Source organism: Vulpes vulpes, chromosome 11 (genome assembly GCF_048418805.1).
Source record: "Vulpes vulpes isolate BD-2025 chromosome 11, VulVul3, whole genome shotgun sequence".
NCBI lineage: Eukaryota > Metazoa > Chordata > Mammalia > Carnivora > Canidae > Vulpes > Vulpes vulpes.
The window spans coordinates 44,226,417-44,237,153 of NC_132790.1; the positions used below are offsets into that span (position 1 = coordinate 44,226,417).

At 47.0% G+C, this 10,737-nt stretch overlaps 1 long non-coding RNA gene across 1 annotated transcript; it reads left to right on the forward strand.

The window, feature by feature from the left end:
• The first annotated feature begins 4,542 nt into the window (after nucleotides 1-4,542).
• On the forward strand, nucleotides 4,543-9,932 carry LOC140594427 (uncharacterized). The gene is made up of 2 exons (XR_011995199.1): nucleotides 4,543-4,804; nucleotides 5,486-9,932. It is a non-coding gene; the product is annotated as an uncharacterized lncRNA (long non-coding RNA).
• The last annotated feature ends 805 nt before the right edge of the window (nucleotides 9,933-10,737 follow it).

Sequence of the window (10,737 nt, forward strand, 5' to 3'; positions counted from 1 at the left end):
ATTGGAGTTTTACAATGCTTCTACCTAAGCCACTGAGCAGCAGCCAGGCCCAAATGCTCTACTCTGAACTCTTTGCATATGGAGAGGCATGTGGGAAGGGCATTTGGCTCTGTTGACATCAAGGACTCTTAAGCTCATGAGCCTGACTTTGATGTGGATTACATTTGATTCCCCAGTGACAGTTCTGGGGTCTTCCACCAGGGTATGTAGTAGGGGGGCAAGTGATTGAGGCTGTCTTCTAAGGGCAATGGGAAACCATTGGAAGGATTAAAATGGAAGAGTAGCCTGATGGATTTTAATATTAAAACCATTCTCGGGCTGTTATGTGGAAAATGGAATGTAGGTATTTGTAGTGCAGCTGTTATTGTTCAGCTGACAAGCCTCTGAGTCCCCATTTTATTTGGGGGAATTCCACCACTAACTGGTCTTGATGGGAGACTTCCCCCACCCCCGACCCCTCTAGATGTTGAACATGCCAGGTACTCCCTCTGCGAGTTCTGAACGCTAAGGAATGGGCATGGGTGCTCCACCAAGGACTCCAAATCTAGTTCCAGGCAAAGATCTGGGACAAGACAGATTTATTCCAGCAGTGGCAGAGATGGCCAGCCCAGGGGCCAGTGGAATCCCTAGTGCCAAAGGGGGCCCATGCTGGAGAAGGTGGAGATCCTGCAGGGAGAGCATAACATTCTGACCAAGCCCATCCTGTACCAGGATGTTACTGCAGTGCTTTCTCAGCCTCTCTGGGCTCCTGCTGGTTTCTCAGGTGCATTCTACTGCCTTCTCATGGATTCTGTGAACTTCCCGAGAGATTGCCAACAATCCACTTCCTGCTTAACTAGAGTAAGTATGTGTTGTTTTCGTTCAATCCAGAGCAGCTACATGTTTAGAGGGAAGGGGAGAATGAAGAGGCTTATCCAGTCAACCAGCAAGAAATGACAGTGGCATGAACTGAGCGTGGTGGTGCAGGTGGGAAAAACTGAGTGCAATGGATTTTGGGTGCTATTGAAGGAAGAGTCATCAGAATTTCCTAGTAGTTTGTGTCTAGGGAGGAGCAAAGCAGAATTAAGGAAAGCTTGATGTTTGCCTTGGAAATGTTTAAGCATGTTTGTATAAGCCCAGAAAAAGTCTGGAAGGAAAGGCACTAAACCTTTATCAGGGCTTGTGTCTGGGAGGTCCCTGGACCTATAGTAGGAGCAGAGGCTTTACCTCGTATTTTACACATAAAAACATGATTTATTTTATACTTAACTTCATATTTTACATTAACAAATGATAGCACTTGGGTGCTTTTTTTTATTTGTTCCATAGTTTGTAAGTAAGACATAAAAAATATTTTTGAGAGAAATCTTAGGAAAATTTAGGCAGTGTTAAAGGCAAAATTAGATTAATGGAGAATGTTTAGGTCTCTTAAAAAGCTGAGGGGGAAAAAAAAACTTTTCTTGGCTAACTAAAAGAAATGCTACTATTTGAAAGGGAAAGCAAGAGATGAGGACCAGAGGAAGATTTTCGTAGGAAGTCATCAATCATTTTATCCCAGAGCAGAAGGTTTCACAACCAAGGGGCAGAGTACCATGTTTCCTTAAATAGCATTAATTATGTATTTAGGAAGTGAAGCTGTGCTGAATCCAAAGCTATCTAGATTTGAGACCAGATAGTTAGCAGTTAGTAGGAGTTTACCTACATCAGAGATGAGACATTCCTGAGAGAGTTTGTCAGAAAGCTGTCTAATCTTATCTACCCTCCCACTCCCCCAAGTCAGGGCTTGGGAAGGGGCGGTGAGGGATTGAGGGCTGGGCTGTGGCCAGCAAGGTGGGAGCACGACTTACCAAAAGTCAGAAAAGCCAGGCCAGGTTGTTTGTCACTCAAGGCTGAGTTGAAATCATGTATCAGTCTGTAGGCCAATTTGTTCATTTCAAATCCTGAAGAGTGAACCCAAAGCAGAGCCCAATCCAAATGGGGAACCGGCCAAATAGCTAAGATAGGCACAAGTGGTAAGGCGGGAGAGCCACTGCTTCGAGGCCCCTGGCGCAAGCCTGGAGTTATGGCATTCAATCATGGGTAGAAGTGTGTCTTGGATGGTGAAGAGTTCCTGAGAGGAATTGATGTGCTTTCAAGGTCCCAGGGAGTCGCCTGAAACTCAGAGGCCTGTATCTGAGGGAAACGGGGACATAAATCAGATTTTATTTCAGATTCATCATTTATTTTAGATTCATTGATCCATCTATCCACTCATCTGTTTAGCAGTTTCAGATTATAAATAAACTCTAACATATTATTAATTCAAATGAACTTTGGGGGAAATATATGCAAAGAAAAGCATTTTTATGAATTTCAAATTGGGTATAGGGACTGAAAATGAGGTTAAGCAAAGTATTATCAACTACAGTTTCTTTGAGGATCAACTTTGAAGAAAAAGATATTAATTTTGTAAGTAGTATAAAAAATGTTTACATATAAATGGGTACTGCTGTGGTTCTTCAAATATGTGTCTCTTCACTTAGGCTACACAAAATTGGACTGAAATTTTGTTTATCATCTTTATTACTTGGCAAACCTTTTCTTCACAGATATCCTAAAGCTAACCTTCATCCCAATGTCTATTAGCATATAAAGAAAAGATTTCCTTTTCACGAGACTTGTTTGTTAAGTCGATCCTTTTAATAAAAAAGGTATCACATCTGCAAGAAAAATATATTTATACCAGTACATAAAAACTCATAATTTAAGTTATCTGAAGTTTTGAGTTATTTCAATTTGCTTCCACCAGGATGGGTACATCAGAGTTAACAAGTTCTAGAAGTCTCGAGAATAAAACTATAAAGTTGAAAACATGACAATACAGTCACTAGGCCTGACTCCAGAAGTTTCATTTGTGTTAGGGAGGGCAGCGGTGATGGGAATCCTGTTCAGAAGAGCATCTAAGTTTCAGAGTTTCCCCGAAATAAAGATACCATTATTCAGTTGGAGGCTTATCCCCAGGGGCTCAAGTTCACCCCCAATGATTAATTACAATCCCATTTGTCTGGTGGTAACGCCTCTCCAAGGAGTCCGACTCCTCTCGGCTCTGAAGACATTCTTCATATTCAAGCACAGGACTGTGATTATCGACCACAAAAATAATAGTGGCTCAGGAGGCCTGCCAGAGGCAGCTCTCTACTCCTTGCTTGGCATCATTTCTCTGACCGCTTTATCTCTCACACACTTCCCCATGTGCTGTTTCTCTGTAGGCTGTAAACACACACACACACACACACACACACACACACACACACACACACATACACACACACACACAGGCAGATTCACCTAAACCCGAGAGCTTAGCAGAAAACAAGTCCCTGCTTGCTTGCTGGGAGTTAGGAAGGCCAGCCCAGGGAAGAGGGCAGGAGAGAAGCCTCCAGTGGCTGCTCGCCACACTTTCTGTTTCCTCCCCTGCCAGATGGTTTCCAACCCCCTTTTAGTTCCAGAACAGCCTAAAGCCCAGAGCGGGCAGCCTGCCTACCCGGAGTGACATCTGTGTTTCTAGGAAGGCCCTCTTCAGCTCCCAGACACACCCTACCCTTCTAGCTCAGGTCTAAAAGCCTGGGCTGGGGAGCAGTGCCTTTAGCAGAGGTGATAAGCCTCTGGCAAAAGCAAATCAGTCCCCCACCCCTGGGTGGGGGAGAAGAGGAGGGAGACACTGCAACTCACCTAGCCTTGGCGCTTGGTGGGGAGTGAGTGTCTGAACCTGGGAGAGTACCAGCTCCCTTGGATTCTATGGAAGGAAGAAGTTCTGCTCAGTACAGGGTCACTAGGAATTCCTGTGGTGACTGCTGAAATGAATTGAGGTCCTCAGGAGATGGCCGATGTGGGAGACATCCGAGCCGGGTCTCCTCCCAAGCCTCCCATGGCGGCTCTGATCTGGCTTCCTGGCATAGGGATTCTTTCTAGAGGGTCTTCTCACAGAATAGTGGGTAGACACTGCCTGTCATCCCTGTATTCTCAGGCTCAGTAGGCCCAATGGACTGTTTGCAGAATGAATGAAGGAAGGAATGAAGAAATGACTGGCGTGTTGGGTGAGACCTCCCCATAGCGAGCACCACTTTCTACAAGTTCCCAGTGTGCTTCTCGAGCCTGGCCACCTGGAACAGTGACCAGGGGCTTCTGAATGTGCTTTGGCACAATAGGCCCCGGGGCTCCTCACATCCCTCTGGGGGCTGTGCCAGGGCAGCTGCTTTCCCACCCTGCTCACTCCCGGGTTGAGGCTCTGCTTTTTTTTTTTTTCCAAACCTTTCCACCTGGCCCAGAGCCAGGGAGGCTTCGAAGTCACACTCAGAATTTCCATGACAGTAAAGAGACCAAATGCAACCCTTCGCAGCCCCTGAAAGAACTCTCCTCCAGTCCCGCCGTGTCTGGCAGCATTTTGTTCGCCCCATTTTGATACAGGCCTGTGGAAGGTCAATGACTCCTTTAAAAAGAAGGGAAACATGGACAAGTGCCCAGTTCTAACCTGCTGACAGTGCAGTTCTGTGCGGCAGCCCACAGTTCCCTGCTGAAGCCTTCACAGTGATTTCTCACAAAGGTCTGCAATCTATTATGCTACAGTTGACTGCTGCATTCAAATGTAAAAACAGATCCTTGGATCAACACCCTCTAAAAAGCCAAGAAAAATGTGGTAGTGTTCTTTCCTGGCTCTAGCCGAGAGCTCTCTGAGGGAGGAATCCTGGAGAGCCCAGAGCAGCAGCCGCAGCCGCAGCCGGGTACCTGTGTGGCTATCCCGGTAACCCCATCGGTTCCGAATCCCAGCGAGACGTGGGGGCTCCAGGTATTGGGGGGGGGAGGGCAGAGATGCCCAAGGGACCTGTAGTCACCAGATTCTTTTCACAGATTCAGATTGTGGGGGAGATGGGGCTGGGTTTTTCATGTCATCCAGCTCCCCGCTTTCACTCTGGACTAAACCATTCTGGAAGATGGCACTTTAAAACCTCTGTGCAAAACATCCTCCCCCGCCCCCCGCCCCTGGGCTAAAATACAGCTGCTTTCTTAAAATAAAACAACAAGCTGGCTGCCCAGAGGTCCTGGCCAAGCCCAAACAAAAACAAAATTTCCTTCTTAAGACATTGCTTGCCATCGGTGCATAAAATCCACACTGGAGAAAATGTGAAGTAGGATCAGTGGGGATACCTGAAGGTGTGGATGAAAAGACACCCTTGTCTTCCTGCCTGCCAGCTTGTCATCCTTCTCCCTTCTCCCCCACCCACCCCACCCATACCCTCCAGCAGCTGGGGGCAGCCAGGAGTGCGAAGTGTCAGGAATAGTTGGAGCACCAGTTTTCTTCTGTTTTGCCGGGCTCTCCCCACTGCTGGTTGCACTGGCTTCAGCCGAGCGGGCTCATCCCACCCCCAGAAGGTGACCAGATCGCTTGTTCACACTCTGTCTGCTTCGTTTGTTCACCTATTGCCAATTACCTTGCTGAGATCATTGTTTTTCTCTTCTGTATTTTTAGCTCAGAAGGAACCTCCTCGCGAGATGACTATCTCAGACCCCGTCTTTGCTCCCAGACTGTGGTGAGCCTTGTTTTGGCGGAGTGAGTGGAAGTGACTTTCCCTGTGCAAAGAGGAGCTTTACTGTGCCCGCTCTGGCCCGCGCATGTGGAGACCTTGCTTTGGGGGTGGGAACGACGTGTCTATGTGGATAAGCACACGTAGCATATACACCCATGCACACCCATGCACAGCCATGCACACCCTTCTCCTTGGTTTTGTTCGGATCTCAGCGGAGTCCACATTCAGTATCGAATCCCGTTCTTGGTCTGAAATTTGGATTCCTTCACCGACTTGTCCGTGGACGGTGGTCACGTGTCGGTGCCTGGTGCAGTACCTGGCACGTGGCAGGCATGCAGTGTGCACAGAATGGATGAAGAGACCAATGGCGTGTGGGTTCCAGATTGCTATTCAGGCTGGGAGAAAATCAGACAGGGGAAGAAATGCCACTGACATGCTGCTTTCTGCTCCGCCAGCTGACATTGACTTTGGGGAACTCAGGGCACCGGCAGCTTCTGCCTCCGGTGGGCTGTGCCTCCTCCAGGGCTGCATCAGGCTGCGTCCTTCTGGCCATTCAGGTTAAACTCAACGGTCTCCTTTGAGACTGCCTTCCTGACTACCATGTCCAAAGAAGCCGTCCTTGCATCATTCCATCACTTTCCCCCACCTTCCCCTGTTCAGTTGTTTTTATAGTGTGCTCCCCCATCTGAAATGTTTTTCCCTTTCGGTTTGCCTGTTTATTGTCTGCATTTCCTTTTTAAAAATAAGCTATAAAAAGACAGACCACTGAAGGTCTGTGGTCTATCTTTTTATTGTGGTCTCCATAGCAATTAGATGGGTGTCCAGCACAGGGTGGTTATCCAATAAATGGCTAAGTGAATGAATCCTCCTTTACATGGTCACAGAACCCTGCAGGGAGCAATTAATGGGAGGCGGGTCAGAAATGAATAGCTCAGCTTCTCTCCCCAATCCCTCCTTTCCCTTCATCTGCTTCCCTGGCTGGGCCCCCGAGTGCCTCACACCATCCATCCTCAAGTGTCCGGTTTTCCTGTCTGAGCACCTGGCACGCATCACCGATGCCCTTGCTTCCTGGCGCCCACGGCTCATTCCTGATGATGTGGGCTTCGAGCTGTGTGGCTCTGACACGTGGACACCACGGCCCCCACCAGTGCTGCTACCAGCAGACTCTTCCCCCGCCCTGTCCTGCCGGCCGCCTTGAAGCTGTCCGTCCTTGCCGCCCTGCACAGCGGGCATCCGTGGAGATGGAGCCCTCACACATCCACGGGGGCCGCAGCCTCTGGGTTGAATAGTTTACAGCGAACCACCCCCTGCCCATCTGCCTCTGATGCTGCTCTCTGGCTCATGCCTCCTCTTCCTGCCATCTGTCTCCTTGTCCTGTTTTCTCACTGCAGGTCCTACAAAGGCCTTCAGCTTTGACCTTTCACTTCTCTCCTGGATCACAGTTAGGACTCTCTCCCTCTGGCCACCGTGCGGTGACCTGGCCCAGGCTAAATGGCTAGAGCCTTCCAGTCTGGACCCAGTGTAGGAGTTTGCTTGGGCTGCCATAACAAGATACCACTGGGCGGCTTCAACAACAGCAAGGTATTTCTCACAGTGCTGGAGGCTGGAAAGTCCAAGATCATGGTGCTACCCAGGCAGGTTTTGTTTTGAGCCTTCTTCTCCTGGCTTGTAGGGGACTGCTGTCTCACTGTGTTTTCACACACAATGGGAGAAGAGAGGGACAAAGACAGAGACAGAGAGAATGTGTATGTGTTGTGTGTGTGTGATAGAGACGGAGACAGAGACTGAGCTCTCTGATGTCTCTTCACACTAATCCTAGCAGATCAGGGCCCCACCCTTTCAACGTCATTTGACCTTAATTACTTCCTCTCTCCAAACACAGAGCTACTGGTGATTTGGGCTGCAAGAGAAGAATTTGGAGGGGACACATACATTCAGTCCCTGATAGTCAATAAGCTGATTTTAGGAGTGAAGGTACTAAGGTTTAGAGGCATTAAATTATACAACTAGTAAATGGTAGACTGGGGATTTAAACTCAGGCCTGTCTGACTCCAGAGCTAGCCTAATCATTATCCTAACCATACTGTCTTTCTATGCTATGCCTTTACTTCTGTGTCTTCTTTGCTTGGTAGTTCCTCTACTTGCTCTGCAGTCAGTCCTGAATTCAAATCTCCACTATGGAACTCTGGCTGTATAATCTTGGGTGGATAATTCCCTCCTAGTCCAGGAGGTAGCATGGTAAATTGAAGGGTGAATTTGGCCTTTCCCTCTGCCCAGGCCTGGTCTCCCCTACAAGGCTCCCAGTAATGACAATTGCCATTATTCCTTTTACTCTAAAAATGTGAGGACTTCTTGCTGTATGTCAGACACCATGATAATATATGTAAAGTTATATATTGTTTCTACTTAGCTTTGACAACCTTGTAAGGTAGATGTTGATAACAGAGCTACATAGAAGTGAAACAAACTGGTGAAGGTCATCAGCTAGAAAGTGGCCTCATTAGAGATAAATGCACATCTGCCTAATTCTAAAGTCTGCTCTCTTTCCCCAACATACTTTAAGTTTTGGGGTGAACTGATAGAATTGTGTCCCACCATTCTTCTCTACAACTGACTTCCCAGCTAGCACACAGTCAGTACAGTGGCAAAGGCAACCTGAAATGTATTTAAGGATTTAAAGGAAAATTAAATTTTATTCTTCCTAAGAAATAGGAAGACCCCCAGTGGTCTAGCTTTGAGTGGTAAGACCCTGGCATAGGCAAGTCCTGTTTTATCATGTCATTGTGCATGAGGTCAGATGCCAGAAGAGGTCGATGAATGAGATTGTGTTTTATCCTTTCTTGTGGTGTGGCTTTCTGTGTAATCACTCAGGTTAAGCCCACTGTTCGTCTGATGCTGGTGCCATGTCATCACCATTCTTTCTGATTGCACTTCATGAGTTTTACGTTGTGGGATGAGAAGGTGAAATTTTTTTAAAATATTTATTTATTTACTTAGAGAGTGCACATGAACAGGGGGCACAGAAGGAGAGAGAGAGAATCTCAAGCAGACTCCCCATTGAGTGCAGAGTTCTCTGTGGGGCTCAATCTCACAACCCTGAGATCATGACCAGAGCCAAAATCAAGAGTCAGACATTTAACCGTCTGAGTCACCCAGGTGCCCCAAGGTGAAATTCTATTCCTGGTGAACCACACCAAATCCTGTAGATCTCTATTGGATCATCTCAGAGTACAGGGAACTAATGGCCACTGCCAGCCTCCTGGGAACACTGAGAGTCATCTTAAATGATGTGTGGGCAGGAGAGGCAATTTGTGGCACTGCATGTCCTTCTCTTGCTCTTTCGGCATTTCTCTCTACAAGGACCTTGATGTGCTACATGCACAACAGAGGGCTGGACTTGGGTGCTCGCATAAGCTTCTGGAATCCCTGCTTCACCAAAAAGAGGCTGAATGTTCCTAAGTATTTTTCCAAAGAGAACGACAGCAAGGAAGAACTGTGTGATGTTGACCATGCCCCAATTCTCATTTGTTTTGCATTATTTTTCATTTATGAATGGAGAGCTTCATGCCTCTCATTGCAAATGGTCTTTTGACTTTGGGAAATATGATTTTTCATATTCTGAGGGTGAAAGGAGACTTTTCAGCCAGAGGAGGGGCATCCCTTCCTATTAGAATTGTCTAGAAAGCATCTTCAAATTAGTGTGTATCTTCCCCTTTCTTTTAGAGGGAGCACTTATTCAGCTGAGAATCACTGCATCCACAACAAACCAATATTGCATGTAGGAATATATGGGACAGCCACTAGATGCACTGAGGTGGGAAGAAAATTGAAATATAGCAGAAGGGAGAGAAAACTGAAAATGAAGTAATCAGAGAGGGAGACAAACTATGAGAGATTCTTAACTTTAGGGAACAAGCTGAGGGTTATTGGAGGGGAGGCGGGTGGGGGTGATCGGCATTAAGGAGGGCACGTAATGTGATGAGCACTGGGTGTTTTATGCTACCATGAATTATTGAGTTCTAAGTCTGAAACTAATGCTTATCTCAGCTAATTGAATATAAATTTTAAAAATTGAAATATGTCCATCTAAGTTTTGATTCCTTGGGGATAACATGGCCCCTAAGGCTGCAATTCAGTTGTTACTAAATAAATACTTGTTACAGGGTGCCTGGGTGGCTCACTCGGTTAAGTTTCTGCCTTCAGCTCAGGTTATGATCTCGGGGTCTTGGGGTTGAACCCTACATGGGGCTCCCTGCTCAACGGGGAGTCTGCTTCTCTCTCTCTCTTTCTTTCTCTCTGCCTCTGCCCCCCACTTATGCTCTCTTTCTTTCTCTCTCTCTCCCAGATAAATAAAATCTTCAATAAATAAAGAAATGAATATTTGTTAAATATGTGGAGACTAAGAAATGTTTTCTTCTGGGTAAGTCTCCTACATCTCATTGCATTCTCCAGTAGGTCCCTATGGACTGAGTTTTGGTACTATGGTTGGCAGGTGGACATAAAAGCCAATAAATGTTATTCAAGACAGACTTGACAAGACTCCAATCCAAAGAGCTTTCCTCTGGGGCTTGGGTGACAAAGTATAGCCCAATGCTGGTCATGGAACTCCGTGTGACACCTGGCACAGTGGTGGCTGTGGGAGCCTCCAGACACGACACCTTGGCATGGACCTGGGATGCTCAAGATGGGCAGGAGTAGGGGTAAGCTTCCCTGAGTCTTTGTGGATAGTCGCATGGACAAGAGGGAACATCGGCAAGAGAGGAGGAGTACTGTGGGCATGGAGACTGGCAGGCTGGTTGCGGGCATATGAGGTATCTTAGTGGAGAAGCTCCGAAATCAGGAGGGCAAGCGGGGTGGGTTGTCACTGTCATGCAGGTGAATGTTATCAAAGCAGCAGATACTTTGGTTATATACATATGTCACACCGAGTGACATTTAATGGCTAGGGTTCCAATCCAGAAATGTTTGAGATAAGTGTCTTATACTTTGAACCCTACCAACCCTTGTACCAACAGGGGCCAGCGTTGCTAATGACCTCACTTCACACTTTGACGTCTGAGTAGTTAGCCAAGGCACTGAGCTACTTCTGCCATGATGCTTCCAGATTATTTCTTCCAGCCAGCTTTATCAAAAGGCTCATCTTGGTTCCCCCTCTTAGACATTTCCTTTCAAGAATCACCCGGCCCTTTGTGAG